A 12223-nucleotide genomic window follows, 5' to 3' on the forward strand; every position below is an offset into this window, starting at 1 on the left:
AAACGTACACATCTTGGTTTCACCGTGCAGCGCTCCTCAAGAAGCTGCATGATAAATACGGATTGTGGCTAACATCGTGGGTAAAGGTAAAGGGATCCCTGACCATTAGGTCCAGTCGTGACCGACTCTGGGGTTGCGGCGCTCATCTCGCGTTATTGGCTGAGGGAGCCGGCATACAGCTTCCAGGTCATGTGGCCAGCATGACGAAGCCGCTTCTGGCAAACCAGAGCAGTGCACGGAAACGTTTTTTACCTTCCCGCCGGAGCGGTACCTATTTATCTACTTGCACTTTGACGTGCTTTTGAACTGCTAGGTTGGCAGGAGCTGGGACCGAGCAACAGGAGCTCACCCCGTTGCAGGGATTCGAACCGCCGACCTTCTGATCGGCAAGCCCTAGGCTCTGTGGTTTAACCCACAGTGGCACCTGTGTCCCTCAAACTGGCATCAAACACCAGCTGTGGTGCATTTTCACTGGAGCCAGAATAAATTGTAATATGTACACAGTAGTCAAATTAGAAGGAAAGTTGTCAATAGTGGTCCTCTTTTTTGACTTGTCTGGCTTCTAGCAGGATAATTGGATGACACTCAAGGCTTTCTGTATGCTCTTTATCACATACTGCCATCCAGTGGTCAAAAATATATATGTATGCCATAAAAATAATAATTCTTAAGGCTGTCAAACTCACAGGATGTATAAATTTAAAGGATAAAAGAAATAGGGATTTTTTTAAAGGCTCCCCTTTATCAATTTATGAAATCTAGGTATAATCCTAGATGATGACAAATGTAAGTGTTTCTTATTGTGGTACTGGGTGTAGTGGTTAAAGTTTTCCTCTAGGGCCTAGGATACCTGGGTTCATTGAGTGTGTGACCTTGCGCTGGTCATTCTCTTTTAGCCTACCAGGGGTCAGCAAACTTTTTCAGCAGGGGGCCGGTCCACTGTCCCTCAGACTTTGGGGGGGGGGGGGCTGGACTATATTTTGAAAAAAAAATGAACAAATTCCTATGCACCACAGATAACCCAGAGATGCATTTTAAATAAAATGACATATTCTACTAATGTAAAAACATGCTGATTCCCGGACTGTCCGCGGGCCGGATTCAGAAGGTGATTGGGCCGCATCCGGCTCCCGGGCCTTAGTTTGGGGGACCCCTGGCCTAACCTACCTCACAGGGTTGCTGTGAGGACACAACAGGGAGGGGAGAGAACTGTATCTGTTATCTTGAGCTCCTGGTTGGAAAAGTTGGATATAAATGGATATAAATGTTAATCTAAATGATGATGATGATATTAATAATTAAAAAATGAATTTATTTATTTTGTTGTTGTCGTTAAGTCATTTAGTCATGTCCGACTCTTTGTGACCCCATGGACCAGAACACGCCAGGCACTCCTGTCTTCCACTTGGTCAAACTTATGTTCGTAGCTTCGAGAACACTGTCCAACCATCTAATCCTCTGTCGTTCCCTTCTCCTTGTGCCCTCCATCTTTCCCAACATCAGGGTCTTTTCCAGGGAGTCTTCTCTTGCCATGAGGTGGCCAAAGTATTGGAGCCTCAGCTTCAGGCTCTGTCCTTCCAGTGAGCACTCAGGGCTGATTTCCTTCAGAATGGATAGGTTTGATCTTCTTGCAGTCCATGCGACTCTCAAGAGTCTCCTCCAGCACCATATTTTATTTGTTTTACTTACCTTTATATTTGTATATGCTGTTTTACCTTTGTACGATTTCTTAAACTTTGATATGGACGCAATTGTTTTTGACTTATAAATGGACATTTTGTCCCATCTGAATGAAATAGGATTATTAAGGGTTTGGGGGTCACTTATGTTGGTTGGCCAGTAAACTATTTTAGTTTCATATTAATACAATCTAGGTTGTTTCCATCCTGAAGCACACTACATTTATAGCCTGCCTTTCCTCTCAGGAACTAAAGATGCAGTATATGGCTTTCCCCCCACCTCCGTTTCATCTTTACATCATTACTAACTTGTGTTTTTTTTGTCTGGATTATGTTTTATGTATTTAATTCCTTTTCTTTTTTCGTTTGTATTTGGATGTAATATTTTAAGGAATTGAAATAAAGTTTGTTAAAAAAACCCAAAACATCATTACTAACTTGTTGTTGTTTAGTCATTTAGTCGTGTCCGACTCTTCGTGACCCCATGGACCAGAGCATGTCAGGCACTCCTGTCTTGCACTGCCTCCCACAGTTTGGTCAAACTCATGTTCGTAGCTTCGAGAACAAATGTAGGGTTCCCAGCCCCGGGCTTGCAGGTTGCAGAGAGTGTGTGTGGTTCCATTTGCAGGGAAGAATAAGAGGTTGGTGGAAAGGGTGGTGCTGAACTTTCCCCAGTGACTCTGTCTACAGGACATACAGGTGTGCCACATTCTGAATTTTGAAAAATGGGTCCTGCTGTAATGAAATGTTGCAGTGTAAAGGGCTGCTCTTCGTTGTCCCAGCCAGCCAGCCACACTCTCTTTTTTATATAAGAATGAAGCACATCAAGCACCTCACAAATCTGGGTTGTAACCTCCAGGGCAGAAGATTCAGGATGGATTCATGTGGAGAGAAAGTGTGTTTTATCCTCCTTATTTTGTTCAAAGAAGAGAATATTTATGAATGTGTTGCTTTAGCAGATGGATTGGATATAAGCATTGAAGGGCAATGACTTGGGTAAAACTGTTGAAAACGTTTTGTACATAACTAACCTTGAATGTAATCTGTTATCTGCAGCTAGGTTAACAGAGGATGGGCATGAAGTGAATTTTAGAAAGAATAAATGTGAAATTCTGAAATGTGGGATACTGTGTTCAGAAGGGAGAAATTCTGATTTTTGTATGTACCCGTATGTACTGAATGTGAGGGGTACTAATGTTGCTGCTAATGGTAAGAATGAAGCTGTTCATGCTGTAGCAAATGTTAAACCACATGACAACGGTGTTCATTGTTTCCATAGACATTTTGGGCATGTAAGTTTTAAAACAGTTGCCAACATGCAGGAAGGAGGGAGCTGCGGCCCAAGATAGGAAAAGAGGTGAATTACTTCAAATCTCCAGGGCCTGATGAGCTGCACCCAAGGGTTCTAAAGGAGCTTGCGGATGTAATGTTAGAGACTCTGTCTATAACCTTTGAGGATTATTGGAGAACAGTTGACATCCCTGCGGAATGAAAGTGGGCAAATGTTGTCCCCGTCTTCAAAAAGAGGAAAAAATAAGACACAAATAACCACCAACTTATTCAGCTTAATTTCAATACCTGGAAAGGTCCTAGAACAGATAATTCAATAGTTAGTCTGTGAACACTTAGAACAGTGGTGGCGAACCTATGACACACGTGTCAGACGTGACACGCAGAGCCCTCACTGCTGGCACGCGCCCCATCGGCCCATTCACGCTGTTGTTGTTGCCCCCCCCCCAATTTGTTCTCCTGCTCTTCCTACAGCTTGTCTCCGCTACAGCTTGTCTCCACTGTTGCTGGTAGCCAGAGATTGGTTTTTAACCCTTTCTGTGCTGTTTTTTTCTGATGCTCTGGCAGACTATGTCGGTGCTGCGTGTTAGTTCCAGCGAAGGTATTATTCGCCATTTATTTCTGTTCTCTCCCCCCCAAAAAAAGTGCAGCAGCATTGGGGCATCCCCCCCCAAAAGCAAAGCATCTTTTGCACCCCCCCCCAAAAAAACTCCAAAACTTTGGTCAGCAGCTCCCCCCCCAAAAAAAAAGCTCAACAACTCTGGGCACTTTGTGATAAATAAGGGTTTTTTTGTTTGGTTTGGTTAAATAATTAGTTTTTGGTTTATTAAATACAGTTATATGTTACAATTAAACATTTTTGTTATTTAAACTATAAATATCGTGAAATTATGGTTTTTTTCTTGAAGTGACACACCACCCGAGTTATGCTCAGTTTTTTGGCAAATTTTGACACACCAAGCTCAAAAGGTTGCCCATCGCTGACTTAGAAAATAATGTTATGATTACAAAATCCAGCATGGATTTCTCAAAAACAAGTCATGCCAGACGAATCTCATTACTGGGTGGGTGTGAAAAGGGTGGTTCGATACCTTAAAGGTACCACAAACTGTCATTTAAAGTTGTCAGCTCACAGCAATCCTGAACTGGTGGGTTACACTGATGTTGACTGAACTAGGGATTCCAAGATTACAAATCCACAGGTGGATGCTTGACAATGGTTCCATTTCAGACAGAACTGTATAGCTTTGCCTTCTACAGAGTCTGTAGCCACAGAAGCCTTTGGAGAGATGGTCTGGCTCGACCAACTGGTCAAAGACTTGTGGACTTGTCTAATTGCCATACCAAAGAGATGCCTGCAGATATTCAGACCAAGCCTTTACCAAGAGACAAGTTTCCAGAACTTTAAAGTCAAGATGGGACTCTGCGTGGTTTAATATGAATATGAATTTATGTTGTTTTGCCTGAGAAGGGGTATGTGGGATATTTAAAATGTTGGTTAGACGGCATTTTAATATCCCACAAAAAAATCATGAAAGGAGCTAAAGGCCACAGAGTTTACCTGTAAACTTGCTAGAGAGAACTCTGTGAGAAAAACTCCCACTGTGCCCTGACCGGGGCGGGGGGAGGGGATGATGACATAGCTATACAGTCAAACCTTGGTTCTTGAAAGGCTTAGTTGATGAAAAAATCAGATCTGTTACTCTTCAACAAGTATTCTGGGTTAGTAAATGCTATTTTTACATTTTACAGGACTGTTTGTGTGACTGTTCATTTAATAATAATTATAATATAATAATAATTTATTATTTATACCCCACCCATCTGGCTGGGTTTCCCCAGCCACTCTGGGCAGCTTCCAACAAAATATTAAAATACAGTAGTCTGTCAAATATTAAAAGCTTCCCTAAACAGGGCTGCTTTCAAATGTCTTCTAAAAGTCTGGTAGTTGTTCTATTTGACATCTGGTGGGAGGGCGCTACACTACTGAGAAGGCCCTCTGCCTGGTTCCCTGTAACTTGGCTTCTCGCAGTGAGGCGAACCGCCATAAGGCCCTCATAGCTGGACCTCAGTGTCCGGGCAGAATGATGGGGGTGGAGATGCTCCTTCAGGTATACTGGACCGAGGCCGGCTTTAAAGGTCAGCACCAATACTTTGAATTGTGCTCGGAAACATACTGGCAGCCAATGTTGGTCTTTCAGTGGCAACTCCCAGTCACCAGTCTAGCTGCCACATTCTGGAATAGTTGTAGTTTCCGGGTCACCTTCAAAGGTAGCCCCACATAGAGCACATTGCAGTAGTCCAAGCAGGAGATAACCAGAGCATGCACCACTCTGGTGAGACAGTCCGCCGGCAGGTAGGGTCTCAGCCTGCGTACCAGATGGAGCTGGTAAAGAGCTGCTGAAATATACTCGGTGTCGAGAGTGAAATTCATGCTCTTTATTCAGCTCGTAGTCATCAAGGAGAAGAAGAGAAGAATAATGCCCTTTTCCCAAAACCATCTGCTTATATACATTATTTACACAATGGGCTTTGCGTGATTGGCTACTTCAGGGCTACACCTGTGGGCCAATCAGTTTGTGGATTGACTTCTGCCAGCAGCCTGATTGGCTGCTCCTGCAGGCCAATCAGGTTGCGGATTCACTTCTGCCAGCCGCCTGATTGGCTGCTCCTGCAGGCCAATCAGGTTGCGGATTCACTTCCACCTGGAGTTGGATTGGGTGGCTCCTGCGGACCAATCAGACTGCTGATTCTGGATCCTATTGTTCTATGATTCAGCTCAGTACATAACACCCCTCCCCTCTTAGTTCCAGTCCTGCCCGGGAGGTTGCATTCGTAGTCCCCAAGGTATGCTGGCCGCCTATGTGTGTGTTGTGGCCTAGGGTGTTCCTTGGTCAGGGGTTCTGGTTCTGGCTCGTGTTCCGAGGCTGCTGGCTGTGCCGGGGCTGTCTGGTCTGGTGCCACCTGCCCACTAGGTTGCAGCTCTGGTTCCGGTGTCCTTTCAGCCTTGGGGCGCCCCCCCTGTGCCTACTGCTTCTGCTTCCCCTGCCCACTCCTCTCGCTCTACAGGCCTCACTGCCCTGCTGCCCCCTTGGGACCCCTCTGTCCCGCTCTCCTCCCGGGTTTCCCCTGGGAATCGTTGCCGTAGCTGGTCGCAGTGGCGGCGCCAACATTGCCCCCCTTCCGTTAGTACCTCGTACGACACGGGACTGGTCACCCTGGTGACTGTGGCGGGTACCCATGCTGGGCCTGCCCCAAAATTCTTTGCGTACACTGGGTCCTGGGCCACGAATGTCCTGCCTTTCCCCACCACTACCTCATCCTGAGCTCTGTCGGGGTGAAGTCGGTCCAGTCTAGTAGCAAGGCGCCGGCCCATTAGTAGTTCAGCTGGGCTCCGGCCAGTCGTTGTGCTGGGGGTGCTGTGTTAGAAGGAATGCGGCAAGGCGGTATTCCCAGTCCCCTTGTGTCATGTGCCGGAGGCTGTCCTTGGTGGTCCGCACCATGCGCTCTGCTTGGCCATTGGTGGCAGGGTGGAATGGTGCTGAGCGGATGTGGCGGATGGCGTTCTGCGCTGTGAAGGTCTGGAACTCTTCTAATGTAAATGCGGTTCCGTTGTCCGAGACGAGGGTGTCAGGAAGCCCGTGGGTTGCTGCCGTAGAAGTGGACGGTACCAGTGCGACCTCCAGCCATTTGGTGTAGGAGTCCACCACTGTGAAGAATGTTTTTCCCTGGAAGGGGCCGGCGAAGTCCACGTGCAAGCGTGACCATGTTTCTCGGGCGGACTCCCAGGGCTGGAATGAGGCCCTTGGGGGATCCGGGCAGGATTCTTGGCAGGTCTGGCAGTGTTGGACCCAGGCCTCTATCTCTCTGTCAATCCCCGGCCACCACACATAACTCCTGGCAAGGGCCTTCATCCTCACTACCCCTGGGTGTGTCTCGTGTAGGGCTGTGAGGACCCTTTTGCGGACGGGCTGGGGAACGACAACCCTGCTTCCCCATAATAACAGCTGCCCTGGACACAGAATTGAACTGTGCCTCCATGGACAGCTGCAAATCCAAAATGACTCCCAGGCTGTGCACATGGTCCTTCAGGGGCACAGTTACCCATCCAGGACCAGGGAGTCCTCCACACCTGCCCACCTCCTGTCCCCCACAAACAGTACTTCTGTCTTGTCAGGATTCAATCTCAATCTGTTAGCCGCCATCCATCCTCCAACTGCCTCCAGACACTCACACAGGACCTTCTCACCCTTCACTGGTTCTGATTTGATGTTATGGTCGATGGTATCAAAAGCCACTGAGAGATCCAGCAGAACTAGGAAACAGCTCTCACCTCTGTCTCTAGCCCGCCGGAGATCATCGACCAGTGCGACCAAGGCAGTTTCAGTCCCATGATGAGGCCTGAATCCCAACTGGAAGGGATCCAAATGGTCCATTTCTTCCAGGCGTGCCTGGAGTTGTTCAGCAACCACTTTAAAGGGGCGAAAAGGAGGAAATACAATGAAAATATGGTCTGCCTTAAAACATCCTGGATTACTTAAACTAAAAGACTAAAACTATTTTATCCAAGCTTCCTTTTTAAGTTGCAAAAGGATGACACTCTGCTGAACTCACAAATGTGAGGAAGGAAGGACAATATCTAATTAAAAATATCCTTTCCTAGCATTTATTCACATTCCAACAGGCTCTAGGTGCTGATGGGAGTTGTAGTCCAAAAAATCTGGAGTGTACCAGATTGCAGTAGGCTGATCTAGACCAGGGCTAGGCAGAAAGTAGCTTGTGATCTACCCGATGTGAATGATTTATCAGTTCATTTCAGGTATGGGAGAACACACCATGCTCATTAATTTGAATGTATTACATTCTTGTTTATTTTGAGATCTTTCTGCCCTGTATGTTTGCAGAGAATAATTCTTCTTGGTGCTTCTGTTCCCTGTCTTTGATACGTCTCCTTGGAGATACACAGGAGATCTCTAGAGAATGTCTTATTGATAGGAATGGGTATGTAGGAGGTGGTGTTAGAACAAGCTAGCTCCTGTCCCAAGGGAAGAAATAAGGTACTGTTTGTGTATGCCATCTCTCTGTAATACAATATAAATTAGAGAAACTGGTGTAGTGGATAGTGTTTATGGGTAGACTCGGAGTTACCGGTAGTTCCCTGCTTTGCTGTGAAGATTTCTCAGCATCCTTAAGAAAGTCATTTTACCTAGGCCTGCTCAACCTTGCAAGGCTGTAGAGGGGATAAGAGCTGTAAGTGCAGTAAAAGGGCACTGCATTACAAATGGGCTGCGACTCAATTAAAAGCACATTCTGCATTGAGGAAACTAAAATCTGACATTTGCTCAATGCAAACTGGATAAATATTGCAAATATTTGATCCTGTCATTCAGTCAGTCTTGGAGAGAGGTCCTTGCCCTGTGGCCAAGTGCAGGCTTTAGATGGAAAGTTCAGCCCAGAATTCTGCGTTAGACTGGCCTTCTGACTCAACAGGGCTCTTTAAAAAGCAGAGCAGGGAACCAATGTGGTGTAGTGGGCACAGTGCCAGACTAGGATCTGGGAGACCAGGGTTCAAATCCCCACTTGGCCATGAATCTTACTGGGTCACCTTGGGCCAGTCCCTGTCACTGAAGCTAACCTACCTCACAGGGTTGTTGTGGGGATTAAATGAAAAAGGGGAGAACCATGTATTCCATTTTGAGCTACTTGGAAAAAGGTGGGGTTTAAATGCAATATATAAAATAATGATAATGATAATAACTCTATTGTATCATACCACTGCCTTTGGTATGAGAATGGGCATTAGCTCAGTGAAACTGCATCTGGTTTGTATGCAGAAGGTGCCAGGTTTAATTCTCAGTATCTCCCGGTAGGGCTGGACAGCAGCTGCTTGTCTGTATAGATCAGTGGTTTTCAACCAGTGTGCCATGGCACCCTGGGGTGACTTGACGAACATTCAGGGGGGGGGCCCAGTGGGTCGTCCTTTCATTAACTTGCAGCCCGTTTCTTCCTGCATTATCTCTCTCTCTCCAAGAAACATCCTGGGGAGCCAACAGCTGTAACTTGTGGCCCATTAACTTCCTGCATGTATATTGTAGATATCCCCCCCCATGGGCAGAATTCCCCCAGGGGCAGAATGGGGGAATTCCCACTTACACAAGTCCTGTAACAGATCCCCAGTGTAAGCGCCTCCCATAGGGGTTTTGTAGAAAGAACATGGTTGGTCAAGGGAGAAGTGGACTCAAAAAGGTTGAAAACCACAGCTGTAGACAATACTGAGCTACTTGGACCAATAGTCTGAGCTAGTATATAGCACTTTCTTATGTTCCTGTGGCTGGGATTGTTCTGTTGCCTTACAGCTCTTTACTAATCATGTGTATTTGGAAGAAAGTCCTGTTGAATGCAATGGGTCTTGGTCCCAGGTAGGTAGGCTAAGGATTCAGCAGCCTTAGTTTTTAATGCTAGCTTTGCTGAGGAACAGACCCAATGCAAAAAAAAATGGACATGATGACTTACTTGCATCCATTAATTTCAGTAGGTTTATTCTGAGTAGAGCTTAGCTGGACACAATCTACTTTTTGTGACTACATTTTTGAAAGTCTTTAGAACTGTTTTTAACTGATGAATTTTGCTTATACCTGTACGTTACCTTTCTCCTAGTCAAAGGCCAGAGGAGGCTCACAGCATAAATTAAAACAGATACAACTAAAACACGTTATAAATATAAACATTGAAATCAATTTTAATGTTGTATTTTAAATTGTCGCAACCCAACCTGGGACTTTAGGGCGAAGGGCAAATAACAAAACAACAAACCACTCTAAGTGCTTAATTTTGTTGGGATCAAGTCCGTTCCTTCTGTTTTTCTCTTTCCTCCTCTTTGATCTGCTCTACCATCCATTTTTTTCCTTTTTATTTTTTATTTCTTTCTGTTCTTTTCCCTTCATCCCTCCTCAGCCAAAGCGCCCTGCTTTCCCCGGCGGGCCCGGCAGGCGCCGCTGTCCCGTTTCGCGAGCCTGGCCGCTGCGGGTTGAGCTGCTCACTCCAGCCCGGGGATTGACAGGCCTTTTCGCAGGAGGCGGAGGAGGCGGAGGCAACCATAGCAGACACTGAGAGGCAGTCGTGAGAAGCCTGGGAGGTCGCCGCCGCCTCTGCCTTGCAATCCGCAGCCATCCTGACCCCCGAGCCCCCGAGCTCCCCCGCCAGCCGGCTCCCCAGGCACATTTGGCTCCCTACAACCACAACAGGTGGGTATTGGGGGGCTCAGGATGCAATTCGGGGGCTTTTTTTGTGGGGCGAGGTGGGAGGCCGGGCAGCTATAAAAATGGAGACTGAGAAAGGAAAGCGAGCGAGTGAAGGAGTGAAGTAGGCCAGGTTTCCCCCACCCCAGGGGCGATGGGGAATGTTTTTTTACCAGCCCCCCAACAAGCCCCTTAGCTCTCCCCACCTACCCCCCTTTTGGCCCTTAAAGGGGTCGCAGGCCCCCCTTCCATATTTGACTTATTTCAGGCTATGCTGACCCCATTTTGTTTGTTTTTGTTTTGCAAATGCAAAGCAGACCTCCATCCAGTTTTGATGCCTCCCTGCAAAAGAAAAGGAAAAAAAGCCAGAGCAACACCCAAATACGCATTTGGTTTAAGTCATTTTAGGGGTTATGAAGTTATTGTTAGGTGCTCCTTGCTATTGCTGTTATTATTAATTTGTGGTGGAGAGAGGGAATTGGAAGGTTTTGCAAGGGAGAATTGATGAAAGGGCGTTGGTTCCCCACCCCCCCCTCTGAAGTTTCAATAACAAACCGTGCAATTGTAATTATCGTTGTTATTGCAAAATTGTGCGATGCTGATTTCAGGGATGGAGAATGGAAGTTTGTCCTTGGTTTTGGAGAAGATGTGGGCCAGTTAACACCCACCTTCCTATTCTCTGCCCCCCCCCCTCCGCCGCTCCAAAACTAAAACATAATTGAGAGTGACTGAATATATTTCGAGTGCGCTGGATTGGGAGAGTTTTGACTTTTAATTAGTGTGTTGCCTTTCAGCGTTGCCATTTTGCCCAGGCTTCTGTTTTGCTTTTAAATCCATCTCTGCCTTCCATTGTTTTGGCCGTGCGTTGTGGTTGTGGAAGGCCTGGAAATGTATATCTACGTGTGTGTGTGTGTGTGTGTGTCCCCACTATGATTGAAAGCTGCAAAACTGTTTCTTACCTTAGAGATCTGTCTCTGACACGCCATACATGTAAAATGTGTGTGTGGGCATCTTTTAAAATAGCAACCGACATCACTCTTCCATTACGACACACCTGAATGTATACAGAAATTGGCATTTTTGGCTGGAGAGGGCACACTTTAAATAGGGTAATAACGTGCAATTTTATTTTATTATTTCAAATGCAGAAATATGGGGATTCTTTAATTTTTTTCTAAAAAAGAAAGAATTTTGAATCTCAACGGGATTTCAGAAGTTTGGGTCTGACCTTTTTCATTGGTTGTGTTATGATCCTGTTGCAGCTTCTTATGGGGGGGCGGGCAGGATCGTGGCCCAGAGACTAAAAGTGGAAGAGAGGAAATTAAGGAAAGTCTTGCTTTGAGAAATGAGTGACATTAAGAGTGTGTGCGTGTGTGGTGTGGTGTACCGAATGTTGGAGGTATATTGTTGGGTGATGTTATTCTCTACTATGAAACTGGTGTGTGTGTGTATGGCTGTTAGTTTTTCAGATGTGGTCCATCTCCCTCGTGCCCTTTTGTAGATCAAATTAGAATTTTAAATCTGTTCTTTAAGAACTGTACATTTAATGGGTTTGTAGGCAGAACACGCCCCTCTTTCCTGTGTCTTTTTGGGGCTACAAATCCTCGTTTTCATCCCCAAAGTTGTGCAGCTTCCCAGCTGTGAAATGGTGATGATGAAAGAAGAGAACATTTGGGAAGTTGGATCTGTCTGTGCCTTCAAGATGGTCACTGTGTGTCGCATCCAGAATTCTACTGTCAATGCAAAATGAGGATTGTGACAATTCAATTTTTTTTATTATTGTCTTTGATCAATACCTCTTTAAGCTTTTTGGGGGGGGGCATGATGAAAGGCACAAAAGGTGGTGCTACTTTTTTCTCAGGATGATGGCCTGCGTTTAAGGGTGCTTCTTATTTTCTTGAGGTGGCTTCTAGCAGGTAGAATTGCTGGGGTGTTTTTTTTTTTGGTTGAATGTTACATTAGATCTCTTCTCCAGTGCTGAGCAGTCACAGGCAGTCATTGATTTCTGTTAGCACC

The 12223-nt window shown here is 46.0% G+C and overlaps 1 protein-coding gene across 17 annotated transcripts in view; it reads left to right on the forward strand.

Annotated features, from left to right (window-relative positions):
• Positions 1–10014: 10014 nt before the first annotated feature.
• PRRC2B (proline rich coiled-coil 2B) overlaps positions 10015–12223 on the forward strand; it is a 69489-nt gene continuing 67280 nt past the window's right edge. For 10 of the 17 annotated variants that reach the window (XM_035112634.2, XM_035112641.2, XM_035112637.2 and 7 more), the window contains exon 1: positions 10016–10213. The gene's annotated coding sequence lies outside the window, so the exon portion shown is untranslated. Of the gene's footprint in view, positions 10214–12223 lie in introns of all 17 variants that reach the window. The other 7 variants (XM_035112630.2, XM_035112632.2, XM_035112635.2 and 4 more) reach the window with 3 other exon arrangements.

The sequence above is a fragment of the Zootoca vivipara genome, chromosome Z (assembly GCF_963506605.1).
Source record: "Zootoca vivipara chromosome Z, rZooViv1.1, whole genome shotgun sequence".
Lineage (NCBI taxonomy): Eukaryota > Metazoa > Chordata > Lepidosauria > Squamata > Lacertidae > Zootoca > Zootoca vivipara.